At 40.6% G+C, this 25,289-nt stretch overlaps 3 non-coding genes across 3 annotated transcripts; 2 read left to right on the top strand and 1 right to left on the bottom strand.

Moving 5' to 3' along the window:
• The first annotated feature begins 5,054 nt into the window (after positions 1-5,054).
• LOC131019242 (small nucleolar RNA R71) lies at positions 5,055-5,161 on the top strand. The gene has a single exon (XR_009100162.1). It is a non-coding gene; the product is annotated as a small nucleolar RNA R71 (small nucleolar RNA).
• An 8,326-nt stretch (positions 5,162-13,487) lies between these two features.
• LOC131019258 (small nucleolar RNA R71) lies at positions 13,488-13,594 on the top strand. Its single transcript, XR_009100178.1, has one exon. It is a non-coding gene; the product is annotated as a small nucleolar RNA R71 (small nucleolar RNA).
• Positions 13,595-19,271: 5,677 nt separating this feature from the next.
• Positions 19,272-19,378, bottom strand: LOC131019276 (small nucleolar RNA R71). Its single transcript, XR_009100195.1, has one exon. It is a non-coding gene; the product is annotated as a small nucleolar RNA R71 (small nucleolar RNA).
• Positions 19,379-25,289: the final 5,911 nt, after the last annotated feature.

The following is a 25,289-nucleotide window of genomic DNA, read 5'->3' as shown; positions in this document are numbered from 1 at the left end:
CTGACTTGCGCGTCAGAGTAAACTCGGCAGAGCAGAGCTAAGGAGTGACTGAGTCAACTGATCACTAAATTATTAGCAACAAATTACCGCAACTAACACGGTGCAATTGTAGCACAAATTAAGTAACCGAGTATCGTATCCACAGGGACTATTATGACGAATTACTCTAAGTAATCCTAATTACACTCTAGTAATATTCAGGCAAACGAAAGAAGGAAGGTTTAATTAACTTTAAACTAAAACTCAAATAACAATAATTAAAAGATCGTAGGAAAAATCAAATATGAAAGACAACTGATCCTAGGGTAGTAAATTCATTAATTAAATCTACGCAATAAATCTATTAACCCTATGTACCAGTTTAATCCAGTTATGATGAGAGATCACTTAAGTAATCAATTACTCTCGCTAGAGCAGCAACGATCATAGATTAGTAAATTCTCTATCTCCGTTAGGTCTCAAGAAAATATACTAACTCCCAATAGCTCCTAAGAATAGCTCCCTATGATCCACCTATCTCCGCTAGGTCTCAAGGTTAAAATCATATCATACATTCCTGAATCCGCTAAACAGTTATCTCCGCTAGGTCTCAAACCGAATAGCTAAACATGCAAACTATTGATCAGATAATTCACAAGAATTAAGTACCAGAAATTATGAATCATAAACTGGAAGGCACAAAGGTATTAACAAATAAATCACATAAATTCAATCAACTATTTACAAACCCTAGAATCAGCTAAACGAAACTAGCCAGACATGCTAAAGTAAAACATAAACATAAATGAGAAGAACATAATTGTAAAAACTGAATTATATAAAAACCGAATAAAAACTGAAGTAGCGACTTGAATCTTCAACTTGATCCAAGCCTTGAAAACTAGAAAGCTAAAATATTCTAAAGCTAAAAAACGGAAAATATTAAGTCTAGGGTTCGGAGGTGTCGGGTGTGTGCCGTCTGATGATGTCCTTAGGTCAAAAGAGGACCTATTTATAAGCTTCAGATTTCCTTCAGATCACCATAGGAGTTGCCATGCAAAGTAGAATTCCAAAAGGAAATAGAATTCTAATGGAAATAGAATCGTGTGAAATAAGGCAACTCTCCAGCTGGATGCGTGCTCCGGAAAGTACTCCCACTCATGCTGAATTCGCAATTCTCGCCAGAGGAATGGAGGTCACCAGGGTAACGGGTCGCACCCGAGAAATGACGATTTCTCTGCTATCACCAGAGGAATGAACCTCTGCTCTGGCATTTCTCCGCTCTGGCAGCGGAGAAGTGAATCCTCTGGTCAGCGGGAAAGTGACTTCTCTGACTTCGACTCCTCTGACTTCGACTCCTCTGACTTCGACTCCTCTGGCATTCTTGATTCCGCTGTAAGCGATTCCTCTGATGATGACTTCTCTGATGATGACTTCGCTGCGATTACTTTTCTCCCCTCTGGTATCGGAGAAGTGAATCCTCTGGCACTTGACTCCTCTGCTCTGACTTTTGCCTGAAATGGCTTCCGCTCTGACTTTTGATTCCTCTGCACTGGAACTTCGATTTCTCTGGCGATTGCATCTTTTATTGCTCTTCCAGAGGAATGGCGATTTCTCTGACTTTTCCAGAGGAATGATGATTTCTCTGCTCTGGAGACCGGAACACCTGGAAAATGCCAAATTCATCCAAATTCATCCAAAACTGCATTCTTTCCATCTCGAGAGCCTAAATTTCCTGCAAAGCATAAAATACACCATAAACGCACCAAACTCCAGGAGATTATCTTAAAACACGCACAATCAAACCCTTAAAAATAGTGTAAATTAAGCATAAATCAACTCCCCCACACTTAGCCTTTTGCTTGTCCTCAAGCAAAATCTATATGAATCCTAGGAAGAAATTGATTTCAACAATGTAAATTTCCATCCAGACTTTCACAAAGTCAATTCAAAACTTTACAATCAACACACATCTCTCGGCCATGCAAGTAACTCAAAGTTTAAGAAGCAACAAAAGAGTAATGCAAGTAATTCGATCAGACCCAATTCTCCGCTAGAAGTGAATTCCCTAATGTGATCGCCTTTATAATCAATATCACCAATTTTCACACTTTGTGTGCTTGAGATTTTGATAGATGAGCCATAATTCATGAAATAAAACCATTTGGATGTAATCCAAAGTCTTTTCACGTGGTTTCCCATGCTCATAGTTGGACTAGAGGGGCAGAGACTCAGAGCTATCACATTATAGAACAGGCCAGATGTTTCAGAGCTGGCAATTTTGAAGTTGGCAATTCGTCCAACATTTTTCACATTTCACAGATAAGATACGATCGTAGGCAATCACAATGACAACACTCCTTCTAGCATCTACCGGACAAATCACGTTTTACTAACTTACAAAAGTGTTGCAACAAAACTCATAATTCTTTGCACAATCAAGAAACATATATCAAAGGTAAAACAAGAATATCCTCCATTCATTCACAAACCCAAAATTCACATCGAAAACCATCTTCTCTTCCACAAATTCATAAAAATTAGCCAGATTCGAGACTAAAAACTAAGCATAGAAAAATCAATTTCGCCCAATTTTGAAAAATATAAGCACAAAACACCACTCCCCCACACTTAAAGTATGCCATGTCCTCAGGGCATAAAAGAAATATGAAAAGTGTAGAAAACTTCCCTGAATATCGGCATTGCAAAGCTGAATCTTCGTGAGAGGCGTTGAAGAGGTTTGTGGCCTTGGGTAGAGTAAATATGGTGGCGCTGGGTAGGGCAGCGAAGTGAGTGACTTCGCTGGTCAGGACAGATGAGAGGGTGGCTTCTCTGGACAGAGCAGCGAAGTGAGCGGCTTTGCTGAAACACGAAAACCTCCAGAAACCTGACAGAGAAACAAAAGCCCCAAACAAAACAAAGAAACAAAACAAAACACAACGAAACTAAAAGGAAGGAAAACAAAACAAAGAAAAATAGTTGGGTTACCTCCCAACAAGTGCTTAATTTAACGTCTAGAGCTCGACGATACCTCAAAAACTCATGGAGGTCGGAAACAACATTCTAACTATCGGAAGGCTTTTATACTCTTGGGTGCCCTCTCCACCAAAACACTTCTCTTGGCTCGGACATCCTCCACCAGCATTGCCCCCTTCTCATTCTTATTCCGAAAAATTCGGAATTTCACTTTCTTCTTCTTGGGGGTATGGGTTTTCAAAGACCCCCCATCATGCTCCAAAAACAAACACATCTCAAAAGTCAGAACTTCTTTTGGTTTTGGAGTTTTTTCCTTGGCTTCATACTTGGGCAGCTCATTTTTCGCAACCTCTTCATCCTCCGAATTTGCTAGAAAACTGTTAGCCAAATTAATCACTTCGTTCTGGGGAACTTCCTTTGGTGGAGGTTTCTTGAAGATCACCGTTTCCCCATAGGCTCCCAATATCATCGTTCCCATTTGCATATCTAGCTTTGCTCCACATGTGGCAAGGAAAGGTCTCCCTAACAGCAAAGGCATCTTTGGATCCTCCGGAATATCCAACACTACAAAGTCGACTGGGAAGAAAAAATCACTCACCTTCACAAGCACATCTTCCGCAACTCCTAGAGGTTTAGAGCAAGACTTATCAATCAGTTGAATTGTCTTGTCGGTTGGCTTCAAATCCCCCAGCTGCAACTTCCTATATACTTTAAGAGGCATGACATTTATGCTTGCTCCGGTGTCACACAGCACTTTCTCAAACAATGACTTCCCAATCTTCACAGGAATATTGAAACTGCCCGGATCTTCTCTCTTTGGAGGCAGCTGATACTCCTTCACTGCGAGCACCTCCTCAATTTCATTGAATGCACGCTTCTTTTCCATCACAGCCTTCACAATTTGCACCTCATTTGGCTTGTTTCTCAAGATCTCCACGGAAGGAATATTCACAGCCAACTTCTTAAATGTCTCCAAAAAATTGGAGCTTTGCTCATCTAATCTTGGTTTTGCCAGGTGATTCGGGAAAGGCGCCACAGGCTTGTACTCTGGCCTGGGAAATGTGGGATTAGGGATGGGCTCCTTAACTGCAGAAGAACTCGACACCTTAGAAATTGGTGGCGAATCGCATACAATCGTCTCCAAATCATCCTCCTCAAAAATCTCGACACCTTTTTCCTTGCCATTCCGCTGCTCTGGAGGATTCCTCTGCTCTGAGTGATTTCGCTGTTCTGGAACCCGCTTCTCTGGAACCCTCTGCTCTGGATCCCGCTGCTCTTGATTCCTCTGCTCTGGATCCTCAACTAAATTATCAACCACCCGTATGGAATGACATTGCTGATTTTGCTGAGGCTGCTGATGTTGGCTCTTCGGATTGAACTGAGTGTTGCTAGGAAGTTGGCCTGGCTTGTTCTGCGCAGCTGCTTGGTTGGCCATCTGACCAACTTGAGTCTCCAACATCTGCACCTGCTTAGACAATGCTGAAAAATTTTGCTCCATGTTGGAAATTTTGGTCCCCATGTTTGCCGAGTTTGCCTCCATCCCGGTCACCTTCACCAACACTTGCTTCATCATCTCCTCTAGTGAATCCTTCTTCGGCTCATTGATGACTCCTCCACTAGACACAGAAAACCCAGGTGGAGGCTGCACAGCATTGTTGGGATTTGAATAGGAAAAATTTGGATGATTCCTATTATTGGGATGATACGGTGGATTTCCACCCTGATGTCCCTGATAGTTTGGTCTATTGAATTGGTACTACTGCTGGACAAAATTAGCATCTTCAAACTGTGTTACATCGGATAAAATCGGCTGCTGAGGAATTTTAGCTAGCAATGCTTTTCTCTCCAACTCATACTGCTTTTGAAGAGCTTCATATTTCTCTTTAAAATTATCTCTCTCCTCATTCACAGCTGCAATTCTTCTCGTGGAACTTCTGTCATTCGGCCATTGATAACTGTTGGAGGCCATCTCTTCTATCACACGATAAGCCTCCTTTGTATTTCTATGTAGAAGACATCCACCTGCAGTAGCATCCACCATACTTTTTGTCAGACCAGTCAAACCATTATAAAAGTGAATGATTTGCTGATCTTCTGTGAAACCATGTTGTGGGCATTTCCTGAGGAGCTCACGAAATCTTTCCCATGCATCATGAATGGTCTCATCTCCTAGCTGGGAAAAATGAGAAATCTTTGCAATAATTTTCTAAGCTTTAGAAGCAGGAAAGTATTTTGCCAGGAAAGCTCTACACAAATCCTCCCATCCGGAAATAGCACCTCTGTCCAAACACTTGAACCATTCCTTTGCTCTGTCTCTGAGAGAGAATCCAAACATCTTCATTCTGATGGCATCTGGTGGCACTCCATTCTGTTTAATAGTGTCGCATATATCTAGAAACTGAGTGATGTGGACATGCGGATTTTCATCAGCCATTCCACTAAACTGTTCAGCTTGCACCATGTTTATTAATCCCGGCTTCAGCTCGAACGTGTTAGCCTGCACAGTTGGTCCCCACTTGCCTCCTTGAAATTGATCAACTCGAGGCTGATACATGTGATTCAGTGGTGGCTCTGGTGGAGGAGCCCGGTTGCGCTCTCTTTCTTCATCTAGTTGCCTCTGAAGGTTTGTCACGACTTGCACAAGAGTTTGAAGGTCCATGTTATTCTCTGCCATTGCTAGCTTTTTCTTTTCGCGGTTGTCTCTTTTGTATTGCTTTTCGATTTCCAAGTTCAAAGGCACTAGATGTTCCTTTCCTTTGGATCTCGTGATCATACACGCCTGAGACAACAAACAAAAACAGAAATTTAAAAACTAAAAATAAAATAAAATTAAAACTTATAACGCCTGAAATAATGCTTAAGTCTAATCAGAAATATTAAAGTAAATTCTAAACAGTCCCCGGCAACGGCGCCAAAAAGTTGATCACTAAATTATTAGCAACAAATTACCGCAACTAACACGGTGCAATTGTAGCACAAATTAAGTAACCGAGTATCGTATCCACAGGGACTATTATGACGAATTACTCTAAGTAATCCTAATTACACTCTAGTAATATTCAGGCAAACGAAAGAAGGAAGGTTTAATTAACTTTAAACTAAAACTCAAATAACAATAATTAAAAGATCGTAGGAAAAATCAAATATGAAAGACAACTGATCCTAGGGTAGTAAATTCATTAATTAAATCTACGCAATAAATCTATTAACCCTATGTACCAGTTTAATCCAGTTATGATGAGAGATCACTTAAGTAATCAATTACTCTCGCTAGAGCAGCAACGATCGTAGATTAGTAAATTCTCTATCTCCGTTAGGTCTCAAGAAAATATACTAACTCCCAATAGCTCCTAAGAATAGCTCCCTATGATCCACCTATCTCCGCTAGGTCTCAAGGTTAAAATCATATCATACATTCCTGAATCCGCTAAACAGTTATCTCCGCTAGGTCTCAAACCGAATAGCTAAACATGCAAACTATTGATCAGATAATTCACAAGAATTAAGTACCAGAAATTATGAATCATAAACTGGAAGGCACAAAGGTATTAACAAATAAATCACATAAATTCAATCAACTATTTACAAACCCTAGAATCAGCTAAACGAAACTAGCCAGACATGCTAAAGTAAAACATAAACATAAATGAGAAGAACATAATTGTAAAAACTGAATTATATAAAAACCGAATAAAAACTGAAGTAGCGACTTGAATCTTCAACTTGATCCAAGCCTTGAAAACTAGAAAGCTAAAATATTCTAAAGCTAAAAAACGGAAAATATTAAGTCTAGGGTTCGGAGGTGTCGGGTGTGTGCCGTCTGATGATGTCCTTAGGTCAAAAGAGGACCTATTTATAAGCTTCAGATTTCCTTCAGATCACCATAGGAGTTGCCATGCAAAGTAGAATTCCAAAAGGAAATAGAATTCTAATGGAAATAGAATCGTGTGAAATAAGGCAACTCTCCAGCTGGAAATAGAAGTATTACCCTAATAATTTAGTGATCAACTTAAGTCTTGCTCTAAACCTCTAGAAGTCCCCGGCAACGGCGCCAAAAAGTTGATCACTAAATTATTAGCAACAAATTACCGCAACTAACACGGTGCAATTGTAGCACAAATTAAGTAACCGAGTATCGTATCCACAGGGACTATTATGACGAATTACTCTAAGTAATCCTAATTACACTCTAGTAATATTCAGGCAAACGAAAGAAGGAAGGTTTAATTAACTTTAAACTAAAACTCAAATAACAATAATTAAAAGATCGTAGGAAAAATCAAATATGAAAGACAACTGATCCTAGGGTAGTAAATTCATTAATTAAATCTACGCAATAAATCTATTAACCCTATGTACCAGTTTAATCCAGTTATGATGAGAGATCACTTAAGTAATCAATTACTCTCGCTAGAGCAGCAACGATCGTAGATTAGTAAATTCTCTATCTCCGTTAGGTCTCAAGAAAATATACTAACTCCCAAAAGTTCCTATGAATAGCTCCCTATGATCCACCTATCTCCGCTAGGTCTCAAGATTAAAATCATATCATACATTCCTGAATCCGCTAAACAGTTATCTCCGCTAGGTCTCAAACCGAATAGCTAAACATGCAAACTATTGATCAGATAATTCACAAGAATTAAGTACCAGGAATTATGAATCATAAACTGGAAGGCACAAAGGTATTAACAAATAAATCACATAAATTCAATCAACTATTTACAAACCCTAGAATCAGCTAAACGAAACTAGCCAGACATGCTAAAGTAAAACATAAACATAAATGAGAAGAACATAATTGTAAAAACTGAATTATATAAAAACCGAATAAAAACTGAAGTAGCGACTTGAATCTTCAACTTGATCCAAGCCTTGAAAACTAGAAAGCTAAAATATTCTAAAGCTAAAAAACGGAAAATATTAAGTCTAGGGTTCGGAGGTGTCGGGTGTGTGCCGTCTGATGATGTCCTTAGGTCAAAAGAGGACCTATTTATAAGCTTCAGATTTCCTTCAGATCACCATAGGAGTTGCCATGCAAAGTAGAATTCCAAAAGGAAATAGAATTCTAATGGAAATAGAATCGTGTGAAATAAGGCAACTCTCCAGCTGGATGCGTGCTCCGGAAAGTACTCCCACTCATGCTGAATTCGCAATTCTCGCCAGAGGAATGGAGGTCACCAGGGTAACGGGTCGCACCCGAGAAATGACGATTTCTCTGCTATCACCAGAGGAATGAACCTCTGCTCTGGCATTTCTCCGCTCTGGCAGCGGAGAAGTGAATCCTCTGGTCAGCGGGAAAGTGACTTCTCTGACTTCGACTCCTCTGACTTCGACTCCTCTGACATTCTTGATTCCGCTGTAAGCGATTCCTCTGATGATGACTTCTCTGATGATGACTTCGCTGCGATTACTTTTCTCCCCTCTGGTATCGGAGAAGTGAATCCTCTGGCAGTTGACTCCTCTGCTCTGACTTTTGCCTGAAATGGCTTCCGCTCTGACTTTTGATTCCTCTGCACTGGAACTTCGATTTCTCTGGCGATTGCATCTTTTATTGCTCTTCCAGAGGAATGGCGATTTCTCTGACTTTTCCAGAGGAATGATGATTTCTCTGCTCTGGAGACCGGAACACCTGGAAAATGCCAAATTCATCCAAATTCATCCAAAACTGCATTCTTTCCATCTCGAGAGCCTAAATTTCCTGCAAAGCATAGAATACACCATAAAACGCACCAAATTCCAGAAGATTATCCTAAAACACGCACATACAAACCCCTAAAAAATAGTGTAAATTAAGCATAAATCAGTACCTAAAAGTTGATCTAAATCTATTAACCCTATGTACCAGTTTAATCCAGTTATGATGAGAGATCACTTAAGTAATCAATTACTCTCGCTAGAGCAGCAACGATCGTAGATTAGCAAATTATCTATCTCCGTTAGGTCTCAAGAAAATCTACTAACTCCCAAAAGTTCCTATGAATAGCTCCCTATGATCCACCTATCTCCGCTAGGTCTCAAGATTAAAATCATATCATACATTCCTGAATCCGCTAAACAGTTATCTCCGCTAGGTCTCAAACCGAATAGCTAAACATGCAAACTATTGATCAGATAATTCACAAGAATTAAGTACCAGGAATTATGAATCAGAAACTGGAAGGCACAAAAGTATTAACAAATAAATCACATAAATTCAATCAACTATTTACAAACCCTAGAATCAGCTAAAGGAAACTAGCCAGACATGCTAAAGTAAAACATAAACATAAATGAGAAGAACATAATTGTAAAAACTGAATTAAATAAAAACCGAATAAAAACTGAAGTAGCGACTTGAATCTTCAACTTGATCCAAGCCTTGAAAACTAGAAAGCTAAAATATTCTAAAGCTAAAAAACGGAAAATATTAAGTCTAGGGTTCGGAGGTGTCGGGTGTGTGCCGTCTGATGATGTCCTTAGGTCAAAAGAGGACCTATTTATAAGCTTCAGATTTCCTTCAGATCACCATAGGAGTTGCCATGCAAAGTAGAATTCCAAAAGGAAATAGAATTCTAATGGAAATAGAATCGTGTGAAATAAGGCAACTCTCCAGCTGGATGCGTGCTCCGGAAAGTACTCCCACTCATGCTGAATTCGCAATTCTCGCCAGAGGAATGGAGGTCACCAGGGTAACGGGTCGCACCCGAGAAATGACGATTTCTCTGCTATCACCAGAGGAATGAACCTCTGCTCTGGCATTTCTCCGCTCTGGCAGCGGAGAAGTGAATCCTCTGGTCAGCGGGAAAGTGACTTCTCTGACTTCGACTCCTCTGACTTCGACTCCTCTGACTTCGACTCCTCTGGCATTCTTGATTCCGCTGTAAGCGATTCGTCTGATGATGACTTCTCTGATGATGACTTCGCTGCGATTACTTTTCTCCCCTCTGGTATCGGAGAAGTGAATCCTCTGGCACTTGACTCCTCTGCTCTGACTTTTGCCTGAAATGGCTTCCGCTCTGACTTTTGATTCCTCTGCACTGGAACTTCGATTTCTCTGGCGATTGCATCTTTTATTGCTCTTCCAGAGGAATGGCGATTTCTCTGACTTTTCCAGAGGAATGATGATTTCTCTGCTCTGGAGACCGGAACACCTGGAAAATGCCAAATTCATCCAAAACTGCATTCTTTCCATCTCGAGAGCCTAAATTTCCTGCAAAGCATAAAATACACCATAAACGCACCAAACTCCAGGAGATTATCTTAAAACACGCACAATCAAACCCTTAAAAATAGTGTAAATTAAGCATAAATCAACTCCCCCACACTTAGCCTTTTGCTTGTCCTCAAGCAAAATCTATATGAATCCTAGGAAGAAATTGATTTCAACAATGTAAATTTCCATCCAGACTTTCACAAAGTCAATTCAAAACTTTACAATCAACACACATCTCTCGGCCATGCAAGTAACTCAAAGTTTAAGAAGCAACAAAAGAGTAATGCAAGTAATTCGATCAGACCCAATTCTCCGCTAGAAGTGAATTCCCTAATGTGATCGCCTTTATAATCAATATCACCAATTTTCACACTTTGTGTGCTTGAGATTTTGATAGATGAGCCATAATTCATGAAATAAAACCATTTGGATGTAATCCAAAGTCTTTTCACGTGGTTTCCCATGCTCATAGTTGGACTAGAGGGGCAGAGACTCAGAGCTATCACATTATAGAACAGGCCAGATGTTTCAGAGCTGGCAATTTTGAAGTTGGCAATTCGTCCAACATTTTTCACATTTCACAGATAAGATACGATCGTAGGCAATCACAATGACAACACTCCTTCTAGCATCTACCGGACAAATCACGTTTTACTTACTTACAAAAGTGTTGCAACAAAACTCATAATTCTTTGCACAATCAAGAAACATATATCAAAGGTAAAACAAGAATATCCTCCATTCATTCACAAACCCAAAATTCACATCGAAAACCATCTTCTCTTCCACAAATTCATAAAAATTAGCTAGATTCGAGACTAAAAACTAAGCATAGAAAAATCAATTTCGCCCAATTTTGAAAAATATAAGCACAAAACACCACTCCCCCACACTTAAAGTATGCCATGTCCTCAGGGCATAAAAGAAATATGAAAAGTGTAGAAAACTTCCCTGAATATCGGCATTGCAAAGCTGAATCTTCGTGAGAGGCGTTGAAGAGGTTTGTGGCCTTGGGTAGAGTAAATATGGTGGCGCTGGGTAGGGCAGCGAAGTGAGTGACTTCGCTGGTCAGGACAGATGAGAGGGTGGCTTCTCTGGACAGAGCAGCGAAGTGAGCGGCTTTGCTGAAACACGAAAACCTCCAGAAACCTGACAGAGAAACAAAAGCCCCAAACAAAACAAAGAAACAAAACAAAACACAACGAAACTAAAAGGAAGGAAAACAAAACAAAGAAAAATAGTTGGGTTACCTCCCAACAAGTGCTTAATTTAACGTCTAGAGCTCGACGATACCTCAAAAACTCATGGAGGTCGGAAACAACATTCTAACCATCGGAAGGCTTTTCTACTCTTGGGTGCCCTCTCCACCAAAACACTTCTCTTGGCTCGGACATTCTCCACCAGCATTGCCCCCTTCTCATTCTTATTCCGAAAAATTCGGAATTTCACTTTCTTCTTCTTGGGGGTATGGGTTTTCAAAGACCCCCCATCATGCTCCAAAAACAAACACATCTCAAAAGTCAGAACTTCTTTTGGTTTTGGAGTTTTTTCCTTGGCTTCATACTTGGGCAGCTCATTTTTCGCAACCTCTTCATCCTCCGAATTTGCTAGAAAACTGTTAGCCAAATTAATCACTTCGTTCTGGGGAACTTCCTTTGGTGGAGGTTTCTTGAAGATCACCGTTTCCCCATAGGCTCCCAATATCATCGTTCCCATTTGCATATCTAGCTTTGCTCCACATGTGGCAAGGAAAGGTCTCCCTAACAGCAAAGGCATCTTTGGATCCTCCGGAATATCCAACACTACAAAGTCGACTGGGAAGAAAAAATCACTCACCTTCACAAGCACATCTTCCGCAACTCCTAGAGGTTTAGAGCAAGACTTATCAATCAGTTGAATTGTCTTGTCGGTTGGCTTCAAATCCCCCAGCTGCAACTTCCTATATACTTTAAGAGGCATGACATTTATGCTTGCTCCGGTGTCACACAGCACTTTCTCAAACAATGACTTCCCAATCTTCACAGGAATATTGAAACTGCCCGGATCTTCTCTCTTTGGAGGCAGCTGATACTCCTTCACTGCGAGCACCTCCTCAATTTCATTGAATGCACGCTTCTTTTCCATCACAGCCTTCACAATTTGCACCTCATTTGGCTTGTTTCTCAAGATCTCCACGGAAGGAATATTCACAGCCAACTTCTTAAATGTCTCCAAAAAATTGGAGCTTTGCTCATCTAATCTTGGTTTTGCCAGGTGATTCGGGAAAGGCGCCACAGGCTTGTACTCTGGCCTGGGAAATGTGGGATTAGGGATGGGCTCCTTAACTGCAGAAGAACTCGACACCTTAGAAATTGGTGGCGAATCGCATACAATCGTCTCCAAATCATCCTCCTCAAAAATCTCGACACCTTTTTCCTTGCCATTCCGCTGCTCTGGAGGATTCCTCTGCTCTGAGTGATTTCGCTGTTCTGGAACCCGCTTCTCTGGAACCCTCTGCTCTGGATCCCGCTGCTCTTGATTCCTCTGCTCTGGATCCTCAACTAAATTATCAACCACCCGTATGGAATGACATTGCTGATTTTGCTGAGGCTGCTGATGTTGGCTCTTCGGATTGAACTGAGTGTTGCTAGGAAGTTGGCCTGGCTTGTTCTGCGCAGCTGCTTGGTTGGCCATCTGACCAACTTGAGTCTCCAACATCTGCACCTGCTTAGACAATGCTGAAAAATTTTGCTCCATGTTGGAAATTTTGGTCCCCATGTTTGCCGAGTTTGCCTCCATCCCGGTCACCTTCACCAACACTTGCTTCATCATCTCCTCTAGTGAATCCTTCTTCGGCTCATTGATGACTCCTCCACTAGACACAGAAAACCCAGGTGGAGGCTGCACAGCATTGTTGGGATTTGAATAGGAAAAATTTGGATGATTCCTATTATTGGGATGATACGGTGGATTTCCACCCTGATGACCCTGATAGTTTGGTCTATTGAATTGGTACTGCTGCTGGACAAAATTAGCATCTTCAAACTGTGTTACATCGGATAAAATCGGCTGCTGAGGAATTTTAGCTAGCAATGCTTTTCTCTCCAACTCATACTGCTTTTGAAGAGCTTCATATTTCTCTTTAAAATTATCTCTCTCCTCATTCACAGCTGCAATTCTTCTCGTGGAACTTCTGTCATTCGGCCATTGATAACTGTTGGAGGCCATCTCTTCTATCACACGATAAGCCTCCTTTGTATTTCTATGTAGAAGACATCCACCTGCAGTAGCATCCACCATACTTTTTGTCAGACCAGTCAAACCATTATAAAAGTGAATGATTTGCTGATCTTCTGTGAAACCATGTTGTGGGCATTTCCTGAGGAGCTCACGAAATCTTTCCCAGGCATCATGAATGGTCTCATCTCCTAGCTGGGAAAAATGAGAAATCTCTGCAATAATTTTCTGAGCTTTAGAAGCAGGAAAGTATTTTGCCAGGAAAGCTCTACACAAATCCTCCCATCCGGAAATAGCACCTCTGTCCAAACACTTGAACCATTCCTTTGCTCTATCTCTGAGAGAGAATCCAAACATCTTCATTCTGATGGCATCTGGTGGCACTCCATTCTGTTTAATAGTGTCGCATATATCTAGAAACTGAGTGATGTGGACATGCGGATTTTCATCAGCCATTCCACTAAACTGTTCAGCTTGCACCATGTTTATTAATCCCGGCTTCAGCTCGAACGTGTTAGCCTGCACAGTTGGTCCCCACTTGCCTCCTTGAAATTGATCAACTCGAGGCTGATACATGTGATTCAGTGGTGGCTCTGGTGGAGGAGCCCGGTTGCGCTCTCTTTCTTCATGTAGTTGCCTCTGAAGGTTTGTCACGACTTGCACAAGAGTTTGAAGGTCCATGTTATTCTCTGCCATTGCTAGCTTTTTCTTTTCGCGGTTGTCTCTTTTGTATTGCTTTTCGATTTCCAAGTTCAAAGGCACTAGATGTTCCTTTCCTTTGGATCTCGTGATCATACACGCCTGAGACAACAAACAAAAACAGAAATTTAAAAACTAAAAATAAAATAAAATTAAAACTTATAACGCCTGAAATAATGCTTAAGTCTAATCAGAAATATTAAAGTAAATTCTAAACAGTCCCCGGCAACGGCGCCAAAAAGTTGATCACTAAATTATTAGCAACAAATTACCGCAACTAACACGGTGTAATTGTAGCACAAATTAAGTAACCGAGTATCGTATCCACAGGGACTATTATGACGAATCACTCTAAGTAATCCTAATTAAACTCTAGTAATATTCAGGCAAACGAAAGAATGAAGGTTTAATTAACTTAAACTAAAACGCAATTAACAAAAATTAAAAGATCGTAGGAAAAATCAAATATGAAAGACAACTGATCCTAGGGTAGTAAATTCATTAATTAAATCTACGCAATAAATCTATTAACCCTATGTACCAGTTTAATCCAGTTATGATGAGAGATCACTTAAGTAATCAATTACTCTCGCTAGAGCAGCAACGATCGTAGATTAGCAAATTATCTATCTCCGTTAGGTCTCAAGAAAATCTACTAACTCCCAAAAGTTCCTATGAATAGCTCCCTATGATCCACCTATCTCCGCTAGGTCTCAAGATTAAAATCATATCATACATTCCTGAATCCGCTAAACAGTTATCTCCGCTAGGTCTCAAACCGAATAGCTAAACATGCAAACTATTGATCAGATAATTCACAAGAATTAAGTACCAGGAATTATGAATCAGAAACTGGAAGGCACAAAAGTATTAACAAATAAATCACATAAATTCAATCAACTATTTACAAACCCTAGAATCAGCTAAAGGAAACTAGCCAGACATGCTAAAGTAAAACATAAACATAAATGAGAAGAACATAATTGTAAAAACTGAATTAAATAAAAACCGAATAAAAACTGAAGTAGCGACTTGAATCTTCAACTTGATCCAAGCCTTGAAAACTAGAAAGCTAAAATATTCTAAAGCTAAAAAACGGAAAATATTAAGTCTAGGGTTCGGAGGTGTCGGGTGTGTGCCGTCTGATGATGTCCTTAGGTCAAAAGAGGACCTATTTATAAGCTTCAGATTTCCTTCAGATCACCATAGGAGTTGCCATGCAAAGTAGAATTCCAAAAGGAAATAGAATTCTAATGGAAATAGAATCGTGTGAAATAAGGCAACTCTCCAGCTGGATGCGTGCTCCGGAAAGTACTCCCACTCATGCTGAATTCGCAATTCTCGCCAGAGGAATGGAGGTCACCAGGGTAACGGGTCGCACCCGAGAAATGACGATTTCTCTGCTATCACCAGAGGAATGAACCTCTGCTCTGGCATTTCTCCGCTCTGGCAGCGGAGAAGTGAATCCTCTGGTCAGCGGGAAAGTGACTTCTCTGACTTCGACTCCTCTGACTTCGACTCCTCTGACTTCGACTCCTCTGGCATTCTTGATTCCGCTGTAAGCGATTCCTCTGATGATGACTTCTCTGATGATGACTTCGCTGCGATTACTTTTCTCCCCTCTGGTATCGGAGAAGTGAATCCTCTGGCACTTGACTCCTCTGCTCTGACTTTTGCCTGAAATGGCTTCCGCTCTGACTTTTGATTCCTCTGCACTGGAACTTCGATTTCTCTGGCGATTGCATCTTTTATTGCTCTTCCAGAGGAATGGCGATTTCTCTGACTTTTCCAGAGGAATGATGATTTCTCTGCTCTGGAGACCGGAACACCTGGAAAATGCCAAATTCATCCAAATTCATCCAAAACTGCATTCTTTCCATCTCGAGAGCCTAAATTTCCTGCAAAGCATAAAATACACCATAAACGCACCAAACTCCAGGAGATTATCTTAAAACACGCACAATCAAACCCTTAAAAATAGTGTAAATTAAGCATAAATCAACTAGTGGTGTTTTGTGTTTATATTTTTCTAAATTGGGCGAAATTGATTTCTCTATGCTTAGTTTTTAGTCTCGAATCTGGCTAATTTTTATGAATTTGTGGAAGAGAAGATGGTTTTCGATGTGAATTTCGGGTTTGTGAATGAATGGAGGATATTCTTGTTTTACCTTTGATATATGTTTCTTGTTTGTGCAAAGAATTATGAGTTTTGTTGCAACACTTTTGTAAGTTAGTAAAACGTGATTTGTCCGGTAGATGCTAGAAGGAGTGTTGTCATTGTGATTGCCTACGATCGTATCTTATCTGTGAAATGTGAAAAATGTTGGACGAATTGCCAACTTCAAAATTGCCAGCTCTGAAACATCTGGCCTGTTCTATAAATGTGATAGCTCTGAGTCTCTGCTCCTCTAGTCTAACTATGAGCATGGGAAACCACGTGAAAAGACTTTGGATTACATCCAAATGGTTTTATTTCATGAATTATGGCTCAACTGTCGAAATCTCAAGCACACAAAGTGTGAAAAATGGTGATATTGATTATAAAGGCGATCACATTAGGGAATTCACTTCTAGCGGAGAATTGGGTCTGATCGAATTACTTGCATTACTCTTTTGTTGCTTCTTAAACTTTGAGTTACTTGCATGACCGAGAGATGTATGTTGATTGTAAAGTTTTGAATTGACTTTGTGAATGATGGGATGGAAATAAACGTTGTTGAAATCAATCTCTTCCTAGGATTCATGTAGATTTTGCTTGAGGACAAGCAAAAGGCTAAGTGTGGGGGAGTTGATTTATGCTTAATTTACATTATTTTTTAGGGGTTTGTATGTGCGTGTTTTAGGATAATCTTCTGGAATTTGGTGCGTTTTATGGTGTATTCTATGCTTTGCAGGAGATTTAGGCTTACCAGATGAAAGAATGCAATTTTGGAGAATTTTGGATTAATTAGGCGTTTTCTAAGTGTTCTGGAATGCCAGAGCAGAGGAATCAAAAGCCAGTCCAGAGAAATCCGCGGAATATCAGAGAAGCGGAGCCGACATCTCCAGAGCAGAGAAATCACCGTTCCTCTGGCACCAGAGATATCAATGTCAGAGGCGTGTCAGAGGCGAGATCCATTTCTCTGGCGAAGTCAGAGAAGTCATATCCAGCAAAGTCACAACCCAGATCAGAGAAATCGTCAAGAACAGAGAAGTGCCAGAAGAGCCGAAGATCAGAGCAGAGAAGTCATTGCAGAGGGATCGAGTCCCCGCTGCCAGAGAAGTCAATACCTAAATTTCAGAGGAGTCACCGTTCCTCTGGAGAAGGCCAGAGCGGAACCCATTCCTCTGGCGAGGCCAGAGAGATCAACCATTCCTCTGGCGCAACCCGTTCCCCGAGAGACATCCATTCCTCTGGCGAGAATGGGCAGGCAGCGAGAGTGGGAGTGTTTTCAGTGCGTGCATCCAGCTGGAAAGTTGCCTTGTTTTACACGATTCTATTACCTTTAGAATTCTATTTCCTTTTGGAATTCTACTTTGCATGGCAACTCCTATGGTGATTTGAAGGAAATCTGAAGCTTATAAATAGGTCCTCTTTTGACCTAAGGCATATCATCAGACGGCAGACACCCGAAAACCTTAGTATTCATACTTTAGTTTTTAGCTTTAGAATTTTATTGCTTTCTAGTTTTCAAGGCTTGGATCAAGATTGAAGATTCAAGTCGCTACTTCAGTTTTTTATTTTAGTTTTTATAAAATTCAGTTTTTATAATTGCATTCTATTTATTTATGTTTATGTTTTACTTTAGCATGTCTGGCTAGTTTCCTTTAGCTGATTCTAGGGTTTGTAAATAGTTGATTGAATTTATGTGATTTATTTGTTAATACTTTTGTGCCTTCCAGTTTCTGATTCATAATTCCTGGTACTTAATTCTTGTGAATTATCTGATCAATAGTTTGCATGTTTAGCTATTCGGTTTGAGACCTAGCGGAGATAACTGTTTAGCGGATTCAGGAATGTATGATATGATTTTAATCTTGAGACCTAGCGGAGATAGGTGGATCATAGGGAGCTATTCATAGGAACTTTTGGGAGTTAGTAGATTTTCTTGAGACCTAACGGAGATAGATAATTTGCTAATCTACGATCGTTGCTGCTCTAGCGAGAGTAATTGATTACTTAAGTGATCTCTCATCATAGCTGGATTAAACTGGTACATAGGATTAATAGATTTATTGCGTAGATTTAATTGATGAATTTACTACCCTAGGATCAGTTGTTTTTTATATTTGATTTTTCCTACGTCTTTTTAATTATTGTTAATTGCGTTTTAGTTTAAGTTAATTAAACCTTCATTCTTTCGTTTGCCTGAATATTACTAGAGTTTAATTAGGATTACTTAGAGTGATTCGTCATAATAGTCCCTGTGGATACGATACTCGGTTACTTAATTTGTGCTACAATTACACCGTGTTAGTTGCGGTAATTTGTTGCTAATAATTTAGTGATCAACTTTTTGGCGCCGTTGCCGGGGATTATTTAGAATTTACTTTAATATATCTGATTAGACTTAAGCATTATTTCAGGCGTTATAAGTTTTAATTTTATTTTATTTTTAGTTTTTAAAATTTCTGTTTTTGTTTGTTGTCTCAGGCGTGTATGATCACGAGATCCAAAGGAAAGGAACATCTAGTGCCTTTGAACTTGGAAATCGAAAAGCAATACAAAAGAGACAACCGCGAAAAGAAAAAGCTAGCAATGGCAGAGAATAACATGGACCTTCAAACTCTTGTGGAAGTCGTGACAAACCTTCAGAGGCAACTAGATGAAGAAAGAGAGCGCAACCGGGCTCCTCCACCAGAGCCACCACTGAATCACATGTATCAGCCTCGAGTTGATCAATTTCAAGGAGGCAAATGGGGACCAACTGTGCAAGCCAACACATTCGAGCTGAAGCCGGGATTGATAAACATGGTGCAAGCTGAGCAGTTTAGTGGAGCGGCTTCTGAAAATCCGCATGCTCACATTACCCAGTTCCTAGATATCTGCGACACTATTAAGCAGAATGGAGTGCCACCTGATGCCATCAGAATGAAGATGTTTGGATTCTCTCTCAGGGACAGAGCGAAGGAGTGGTTCAAGAGTCTGGACAGAGGTGCTATTACTGGATGGGAGGATTTGTGTAGAGCTTTCCTAGCAAAATACTTTCCTGCCTCTAAAGCTCAGAAAATCATTGCGGAGATTTCTCACTTTTCCCAGCTAGGAGATGAGACCATTCATGATGCCTGGGAAAGATTTCGTGAGCTGCTCAGGAACTGTCCACAACATGGTTTCACGGAGGATCAGCAAATCATTCACTTTTATAATGGTTTGACTGGTCTGACAAAAAGTATGGTGGATGCCACTGCAGGTGGATGTCTTCTCCATAGAAACACAAAGGAGGCATATCGTGTGATAGAAGAGATGGCCTCCAACAGTTATCAATGGCCGAATGACAGAAGTTCCACGAGAAGAATTGCAGCTGTGAATGAGGAGAGAGATAATTTTAAAGAGAAATATGAAGCTCTTCAAAAGCAGTATGAGTTGGAGAGAAAAGCATTGCTAGCTAAAATTCCTCAGCAGCCGATTTTATCCGATGTAACACAGTTTGAAGATGCTAATTTTGTCCAGCAGCAGTACCAATTCAATAGACCAAACTATCAGGGACATCAGGGTGGAAATCCACCGTATCATCCCAATAATAGGAATCATCCAAATTTTTCCTATTCAAATCCCAACAATGCTGTGCAGCCTCCACCTGGGTTTTCTGTGTCTAGTGGAGGAGTCATCAATGAGCCGAAGAAGGATTCACTAGAGGAGATGATGAAGCAAGTGTTGGTGAAGGTGACCGGGATGGAGGCAAACTCGGCAAACATGGGGACCAAAATTTCCAACATGGAGCAAAATTTTTCAGCATTGTCTAAGCAGGTGCAGATGTTGGAGACTCAAGTTGGTCAGATGGCCAACCAAGCAGCTGCGCAGAACAAGCCAGGCCAACTTCCTAGCAACACTCAGTTCAATCCGAAGAGCCAACATCAGCAGCCTCAGCAAAATCAGCAATGTCATTCCATCCGGGTGGTTGATAATCTAGTTGAGGATCCAGAGCAGAGGAATCAAGAGCAGCGGGATCCAGAGCAGAGGGTTCCAGAGAAGCGGGTTCCAGAACAGCGAAATCACTCAGAGCAGAGGAATCCTCCAGAGCAGCGGAATGGCAAGGAAAAAGGTGTCGAGATTTTTGAGGAGGATGATTTGGAGACGATTGTATGCGATTCGCCACCAATTTCTAAGGTGTCGAGTTCTTCTGCAGTTAAGGAGCCCATTCCTAATCCCACATTTCCCAGGCCAGAGTACAAGCCTGTGGCGCCTTTCCCGAATCACCTGGCAAAACCAAGATTAGATGAGCAAAGCTCCAATTTTTTGGAGACATTTAAGAAGTTGGCTGTGAATATTCCTTCCGTGGAGATCTTGAGAAACAAGCCAAATGTGGTGCAAATTGTGAAGGCTGTGATGGAAAAGAAGCGTGCATTCAATGAAATTGAGGAGGTGCTCGCAGTGAAGGAGTATCAGCTGCCTCCAAAGAGAGAAGATCCGGGCAGTTTCAATATTCCTGTGAAGATTGGGAAGTCATTGTTTGAGAAAGTGCTGTGTGACACCGGAGCAAGCATAAATGTCATGCCTCTTAAAGTATATAGGAAGTTGCAGCTGGGGGATTTGAAGCCAACCGACAAGACAATTCAACTGATTGATAAGTCTTGCTCTAAACCTCTAGGAGTTGCGGAAGATGTGCTTGTGAAGGTGAGTGATTTTTTCTTCCCAGTCGACTTTGTAGTGTTGGATATTCCGGAGGATCCAAAGATGCCTTTGCTGTTAGGGAGACCTTTCCTTGCCACATGTGGAGCAAAGCTAGATATGCAAATGGGGACGATGATATTGGGAGCCTATGGGGAAACGGTGATCTTCAAGAAACCTCCACCAAAGGAAGTTCCCCAGAACGAAGTGATTAATTTGGCTGACAGTTTTCTAGCAAATTCGGAGGATGAAGAGGTTGCGAAAAATGAGCTGCCCAAGTATGAAGCCAAGGAAAAAACTCCAAAACCAAAAGAAGTTCTGACTTTTGAGATGTGTTTGTTTTTGGAGCATGATGGGGGGTCTTTGAAAACCCATACCCCCAAGAAGAAGAAAGTGAAATTCCGAATTTTTCGGAATAAGAATGAGAAGGGGGCAATGCTGGTGGAGGATGTCCGAGCCAAGAGAAGTGTTTTGGTGGAGAGGGCACCCAAGAGTAGAAAAGCCTTCCGATGGTTAGAATGTTGTTTCCGACCTCCATGAGTTTTTGAGGTATCGTCGAGCTCTAGACGTTAAATTAAGCACTTGTTGGGAGGTAACCCAACTATTTTTCTTTGTTTTGTTTTCCTTCCTTTTAGTTTCGTTGTGTTTTGTTTTGTTTCTTTTTGTTTCTTTGTTTTGTTTGGGGCTTTTGTTTCTCTGTCAGGTTTCTGGAGGTTTTCGTGTTTCAGCAAAGCCGCTCACTTCGCTGCTCTGTCCAGAGAAGCCACCCTCTCCTCTGTCCTGACCAGCGAAGTCACTCACTTCGCTGCCCTACCCAGCGCCGCCTTATTTACTCTACCCAAGGCCACAAACCTCTTCAACGCCTCTCACGAAGATTCAGCTTTGCAATGCCGATATTCAGGGAAGTTTTCTACACTTTTCATATTTCTTTTATGCCCTGAGGACATGGCATACTTTAAGTGTGGGGGAGTGGTGTTTTGTGTTTATATTTTTCTAAATTGGGCGAAATTGATTTCTCTATGCTTAGTTTTTAGTCTCGAATCTGGCTAATTTTTATGAATTTGTGGAAGAGAAGATGGTTTTCGATGTGAATTTCGGGTTTGTGAATGAATGGAGGATATTCTTGTTTTACCTTTGATATATGTTTCTTGTTTGTGCAAAGAATTATGAGTTTTGTTGCAACACTTTTGTAAGTTAGTAAAACGTGATTTGTCCGGTAGATGCTAGAAGGAGTGTTGTCATTGTGATTGCCTACGATCGTATCTTATCTGTGAAATGTGAAAAATGTTGGACGAATTGCCAACTTCAAAATTGCCAGCTCTGAAACATCTGGCTTGTTCTATAAATGTGATAGCTCTGAGTCTCTGCTCCTCTAGTCTAACTATGAGCATGGGAAACCACGTGAAAAGACTTTGGATTACATCCAAATGGTTTTATTTCATGAATTATGGCTCAACTGTCGAAATCTCAAGCACACAAAGTGTGAAAAATGGTGATATTGATTATAAAGGCGATCACATTAGGGAATTCACTTCTAGCGGAGAATTGGGTCTGATCGAATTACTTGCATTACTCTTTTGTTGCTTCTTAAACTTTGAGTTACTTGCATGACCGAGAGATGTATGTTGATTGTAAAGTTTTGAATTGACTTTGTGAATGATGGGATGGAAATAAACGTTGTTGAAATCAATCTCTTCCTAGGATTCATGTAGATTTTGCTTGAGGACAAGCAAAAGGCTAAGTGTGGGGGAGTTGATTTATGCTTAATTTACACTATTTTTTAGGGGTTTGTATGTGCGTGTTTTAGGATAATCTTCTGGAATTTGGTGCGTTTTATGGTGTATTCTATGCTTTGCAGGAGATTTAGGCTTACCAGATGAAAGAATGCAATTTTGGAGAATTTTGGATTAATTAGGCGTTTTCTAAGTGTTCTGGAATGCCAGAGCAGAGGAATCAAAAGCCAGTCCAGAGAAATCCGCGGAATATCAGAGAAGCGGAGCCGACATCTCCAGAGCAGAGAAATCACCGTTCCTCTGGCACCAGAGATATCAATGTCAGAGGCGTGTCAGAGGCGAGATCCATTTCTCTGGCGAAGTCAGAGAAGTCATATCCAGCAAAGTCACAACCCATATCAGAGAAATCGTCAAGAACAGAGAAGTGCCAGAAGAGCCGAAGATCAGAGCAGAGAAGTCATTGCAGAGGGATCGAGTCCCCGCTGCCAGAGAAGTCAATACCTAAATTTCAGAGGAGTCACCGTTCCTCTGGAGAAGGCCAGAGCGGAACCCATTCCTCTGGCGAGGCCAGAGAGATCAACCATTCCTCTGGCGCAACCCGTTCCCCGAGAGACATCCATTCCTCTGGCGAGAATGGGCAGGCAGCGAGAGTGGGAGTGTTTTCAGTGCGTGCATCCAGCTGGAAAGTTGCCTTGTTTTACACGATTCTATTACCTTTAGAATTCTATTTCCTTTTGGAATTCTACTTTGCATGGCAACTCCTATGGTGATTTGAAGGAAATCTGAAGCTTATAAATAGGTCCTCTTTTGACCTAAGGCATATCATCAGACGGCAGACACCCGAAAACCTTAGTATTCATACTTTAGTTTTTAGCTTTAGAATTTTATTGCTTTCTAGTTTTCAAGGCTTGGATCAAGATTGAAGATTCAAGTCGCTACTTCAGTTTTTTATTTTAGTTTTTATAAAATTCAGTTTTTATAATTGCATTCTATTTATTTATGTTTATGTTTTACTTTAGCATGTCTGGCTAGTTTCCTTTAGCTGATTCTAGGGTTTGTAAATAGTTGATTGAATTTATGTGATTTATTTGTTAATACTTTTGTGCCTTCCAGTTTCTGATTCATAATTCCTGGTACTTAATTCTTGTGAATTATCTGATCAATAGTTTGCATGTTTAGCTATTCGGTTTGAGACCTAGCGGAGATAACTGTTTAGCGGATTCAGGAATGTATGATATGATTTTAATCTTGAGACCTAGCGGAGATAGGTGGATCATAGGGAGCTATTCATAGGAACTTTTGGGAGTTAGTAGATTTTCTTGAGACCTAACGGAGATAGATAATTTGCTAATCTACGATCGTTGCTGCTCTAGCGAGAGTAATTGATTACTTAAGTGATCTCTCATCATAGCTGGATTAAACTGGTACATAGGATTAATAGATTTATTGCGTAGATTTAATTGATGAATTTACTACCCTAGGATCAGTTGTTTTTTATATTTGATTTTTCCTACGTCTTTTTAATTATTGTTAATTGCGTTTTAGTTTAAGTTAATTAAACCTTCATTCTTTCGTTTGCCTGAATATTACTAGAGTTTAATTAGGATTACTTAGAGTGATTCGTCATAATAGTCCCTGTGGATACGATACTCGGTTACTTAATTTGTGCTACAATTACACCGTGTTAGTTGCGGTAATTTGTTGCTAATAATTTAGTGATCAACTTTTTGGCGCCGTTGCCGGGGATTATTTAGAATTTACTTTAATATATCTGATTAGACTTAAGCATTATTTCAGGCGTTATAAGTTTTAATTTTATTTTATTTTTAGTTTTTAAAATTTCTGTTTTTGTTTGTTGTCTCAGGCGTGTATGATCACGAGATCCAAAGGAAAGGAACATCTAGTGCCTTTGAACTTGGAAATCGAAAAGCAATACAAAAGAGACAACCGCGAAAAGAAAAAGCTAGCAATGGCAGAGAATAACATGGACCTTCAAACTCTTGTGGAAGTCGTGACAAACCTTCAGAGGCAACTAGATGAAGAAAGAGAGCGCAACCGGGCTCCTCCACCAGAGCCACCACTGAATCACATGTATCAGCCTCGAGTTGATCAATTTCAAGGAGGCAAATGGGGACCAACTGTGCAAGCCAACACATTCGAGCTGAAGCCGGGATTGATAAACATGGTGCAAGCTGAGCAGTTTAGTGGAGCGGCTTCTGAAAATCCGCATGCTCACATTACCCAGTTCCTAGATATCTGCGACACTATTAAGCAGAATGGAGTGCCACCTGATGCCATCAGAATGAAGATGTTTGGATTCTCTCTCAGGGACAGAGCGAAGGAGTGGTTCAAGAGTCTGGACAGAGGTGCTATTACCGGATGGGAGGATTTGTGTACATCACTCAGTTTCTAGTTTTGAATGAAAATCCGCATGTCCGCATGTCCACATCACTCAGTTTTGAATGAAAATCCGCATGTCCACATCACTCAGTTTCTAGATATATGCGACACTATTAAACAGAATGGAGTGCCACCAGATGCCATCAGAATGAAGATGTTTGGATTCTCTCTCAGAGACAGAGCAAAGGAATGGTTCAAGTGTTTGGACAGAGGTGCTATTTCCGGATGGGAGGATTTGTGTAGAGCTTTCCTGGCAAAATACTTTCCTGCTTCTAAAGCTCAG

This window comes from Salvia miltiorrhiza, chromosome 3 (genome assembly GCF_028751815.1).
Source record: "Salvia miltiorrhiza cultivar Shanhuang (shh) chromosome 3, IMPLAD_Smil_shh, whole genome shotgun sequence".
Classification (NCBI taxonomy): Eukaryota; Viridiplantae; Streptophyta; class Magnoliopsida; order Lamiales; family Lamiaceae; genus Salvia; species Salvia miltiorrhiza.
This window is presented reverse-complemented; position numbering and strand designations above follow the sequence as displayed.